Raw genomic sequence first — 4,335 nt, forward strand, 5'->3', positions numbered from 1 at the left:
GACCTCTGTTCTTTCAGAGATCATGGGAGCAGCTACGAGCATTTCCCAACAAATTTACTGGTTTTCAAATGTTAGTTTCTTGGAAATTCACTATGATTTAATGGCGGGGTAAACCACCGAACTTCATGTATATAATCTTCTTGTTAAAAGGTCATAGTCACAATGGTCTTGATATGTTAATTAGGAGGATTGGGCTGACAAAATGTAGGTTTTCATAAGTGATAGATGAAAACACTGTATTTTTCTCTGCATTTGCCATTGCTGTTTTTCGGCTCTAACTCTTTGATACGTGGAATGTGGATGTTTTTTACAAAGACAAAAATCTTATCTTTATTACCATATCTTAATAACTAGGTGGGTTAGTCTAGCTGATATTTCTGTTCTCTGAATTGTATGTCTACACATTATTAATTGTGATGATGCTTCATTACAGAGTTCACATCTCAGATGTGAACTTCATTACAGAGCTTACATCTCAGATCCTTTTTGGTCTTAAGAAGGCCATGAAGTGTAACCAAAGAAACTTGTACATTACTTATTCCAACAGCGAAACATAGAACTTTATCTATCGACTGATTGATTTATCTACCTATCCACCCATCCAAATGAGCATACACTTTTGTTCTCTTTTATCCTATTCTGTTTTAATATTTTAAATATTAAATATTTTCAAAGTTTGTTTTTATCAAGCTATGCATGCATATAAAGAATCAACTAGTGAGGCGCCTGGGTGGCTCAGTTGGTTGGACGTCAGACTTCGGCTCAGGTCATGAGCTCACAGTTTGTGAGTTCGAGCCCCACATTGGGCTCTGTGCTGACAGCTCAGAGCCTGGAGCCTGTTTTGGATTCTGTGTTTCCCTCTCTGTCTCTCTGCCCCTCCCTCACTCATACTCTGTCTCTCTGTCTCTCAAGAATGAATAAACGTTAAAAGAAAATTAACAAAAACAACAACAACAAAAGAATCAACTAGTTATACCAGATTTAAAAATCCAGTGTCCCTATATGAGGCAATCCTTTGGCTCTTGTATCCGATTCGTTAAGTACTCACCTCTTTTTATACAAATTACATGTCGGTGTCTATTGACCTTCGGGTATGGCTCTTTTCCACTTAGTTTTTTTTTTTTTCCCTGCTTGCCTTCTTTTGCACACATATACTTCCTCATCTATCTTTTTTCCTGATAAGCTCATATGCCACCATGGGTCTGATCAGTGCTCAGCGTTAGATTCTGTGTTACTCTGCGCCCTATCCAGAGCTCATTTCCCATTTATGTGGCCCATTCCCTTCCCACATCCCTAAGACTAACTTTTCACATCTCTCTCTTCAAACCTCTAACATCTTCCTAGTTTGTCTTTCTAGTTGTCACTTGCAGTTGACCTTGCTTCCTATTTTTCTGAGAAAACTGATGTAGGTAAGAGAGAGAGAGCCACCAGAAGCTCTCAGGTATGACAGAGCCCCCAGATCCCCCACACTCTGCCTTGTGTCCTGTAAGGACAGATGAGCCACCTGCACTCATATGTTTACCATTTCTCCCGCCCAACAGATCCACTCCCTTTGGCCACACCAGGCACAAATACAACACTTCTCCATTTTCCACACTTCTACCGGATAATTATTATTATCGAATACTTTTCTTACATTTTTTTAAAAGGAAGAAGCCCTCTCAACACATTTAAAGTCAGTCCCCACATTTGTTTCCTTCTCATTTTCCTACCCACAATCCCCCAGTAAGGCAAATCTCCACAAAGTGTTGTCTGGACAGATTCGTTCTCTTCAACTGAACTCTTCACATCTTCTCTTGATCCAACTCAATGATGCTTTCATTCTCACAATGCTTGTAAAGGCATTAATAAGAAGACTAATTCCCAGTCACCCCGAGACTTGAACATCAACATTTGGTGTAACCCAACTCTGACACAGTTTCTTCCTTTGGATTCCAGGAAACACCTGGTGTCCTAGACTTTGTTTCTCAGTCTATTTTTCTGATCTCGCCTCAGCCTTCTGACCTTCACATGCTGGTAAGCCCCAGGACTGCCTTCTATTTACGCTCAAACCTTTCATGACATTACCTAATCTCATGGCTTCAGATTTCCATAGCTAGCCTGAACCTTTCCTCTGAACTCCAGTGTGACACTCAACTGCTTATTCAACATTTCTACTCTGATGTCTAATAGATCTTTCAGGCTTACCATGTATAAAACCACATCCCAAGGAAGAAAGGAAGAAAGAAAGAAAGAAAGAAAGAAAGAAAGAAAGAGAGAAAGAAAGAAAGAAAGAAAGAAAGAAAGAAAGAAAGAAAGAAAAGGGAAGGAAAGGAAAGGGAAGGAAAGGGAAAGGAAGAAAAGAAGAGGAAAAGAAAAGAAAGGAAAGAAAAAAGAAAAGAGAAAAGAAAAAAAAAGAGAAAAGTAAAGATGGAAGGAGGAATATGCTTCTACCACTAGTGAAGATCGTGCTTGGCTTTCCCATAGGCTGTTGCCCTTTACTCAGTCCAGCAGCAAATCTTATTAGTTCTGCCTCCAAATTCTATTCACTCTTTCCACCTTTACCACCACCACCCAAGGCAAAGTCTCCGTCTTCCCTCATCTGTATTATCACAGATGCTGCGAACACAGATTTGCTCTGTCTTTACCCACTTTTCTGTCTGTTCTCAACACAGAGACCAGACTGACTGAGTTAAAATGACATATTATGCCATGTGTCTAGTCAAAATATCATTTCCTAATAATTTTCGTTTCTTTTAAATATCTCTTCACTGTCTTTAGGAGCAGTTTTAGAAGGTAACAAAAGGAAATGGACGTATTCATCCTCTGTTCCAGATGCACCTGTATATTGAAGAACCGTGTTATCAGAATCAGAATCAAAATGTCTCCTTAACAAGTCGCTACCTCGGGTAGTTGTGCTGTGGACTCCAGAGTGTGAAGGGACTAGATGAGCCGTGTGCTGGAGGCTCTGGGGTGGGAACTCTGGGGGGGCAGGGAATGCTGGGAAGGCTCTCCTTTTCCATCTGGAATTACTTTTGGGGAGAGGGCCCAAGACAGAAGACAGGAGACAAAGCGTAACCATGGTGTGTTTTCATGGTGCATCCACTTTCCTTTGTTCTCGACCTTCCAGATGACTCTGGGCCTTATTATCTGAAGGTCTGATAATCACCCTGAAGAGCCTTAGGCTGCACATCATGCTTCTCTCCCTGCAGAACGTGAAATAGCTGAGCACATAAACATCTGATTGCCGACAGCAGAGGAAAAGTAAAACACTGAGCCACACCTTAGGGGTCATTTCCCGGAAGTTTCCTAAAATCTGCTAGGCAAGTCGAGGTAACACAAAAATAACACCACGGTTAACCTTCATCTTGTGTAATCCCGGTTGGAAAACCTGCAGAACCAAAGCTACTTAGGCTCTGCATTATAATAAAGTGTGGCCTATGAGTTCAGAAGGAAAGAACTCTGCTATGTGATTCAACACTAAAGAAGACAGAGACCAAGTCCACTGGAAAACAACGCATTTCAGTGTGTTCACGGCCATCGTCCAGAAGAAGAAAGCAATGATGATACATATGCATCCTGCTAGAAAACCTTAGGTGGCTTGCAGCCACATACGAGCCCATATCCTTCAGGAGAAGATTTAGCCCCATCTAAAGCAGGGCTGCATGAGCGCAGGGGCAGGATGTATGCCGAGCAAAGAAGCTTCTGGGGATTTGTCGATGCATCCAAGACCGACAAAGGCAGATGCAGTTCCTCCATTGAAAGCAGTGCTGGGGAGATGCGTGGAAATCAAAGACAGACAGGCGGGGGGTCCAGAGACACCACAGGAAAAGAAACGTTCCATCCCTCTGGCCTGCAGCAACACTTGATCAAAGGTTATCTAACCAGAACCTTTTGGTACCAGCATTATAACTATCTCCCTCCCGTAGAAGGTCCGCGTTGCTGTTCTGAACTTGTGGTTTCTTTCCACTATGTTGTCCCTGTCCCACCGTTATCATCCCCAGCCGTGTGGTGTGTATTCAGATATCAACCTGCCTTACCTGAGACTAGGCTAAAGGAAACAAGAGAAGCATGTAAAAATGGAGATCCAAAGGTAAAGTTGGGAAAGCCTTAGAGGAAAAGCCATGAGTGAACAGAGATAAAATATCTAACATTACACTGAAGAAAGGCTTCTGCATTTCTATTACAGAATACTGGAATCCCAGTGAGGACTTCTTCCTAAGTGGGAATTCCACAGAAATCCTGTGGAATCCAGTCTGTTAATATGTTTTGATATAGTAAATACATACATATATAAATATGAAATATATAGAAACATATAATATTTATGTATATATATAATTATAAATATAATAT

General features: G+C 41.2%; 1 pseudogene; it reads left to right on the forward strand.

Moving 5' to 3' along the window:
* The first annotated feature begins 3,452 nt into the window (after window positions 1-3,452).
* Window positions 3,453-4,093, forward strand: LOC121037650 (glycoprotein-N-acetylgalactosamine 3-beta-galactosyltransferase 1-like; annotated as a pseudogene).
* The last annotated feature ends 242 nt before the right edge of the window (window positions 4,094-4,335 follow it).

This window comes from Herpailurus yagouaroundi, unplaced genomic scaffold (genome assembly GCF_014898765.1).
Source record: "Herpailurus yagouaroundi ecotype Mexico unplaced genomic scaffold, PumYag 164, whole genome shotgun sequence".
Lineage (NCBI taxonomy): Eukaryota > Metazoa > Chordata > Mammalia > Carnivora > Felidae > Herpailurus > Herpailurus yagouaroundi.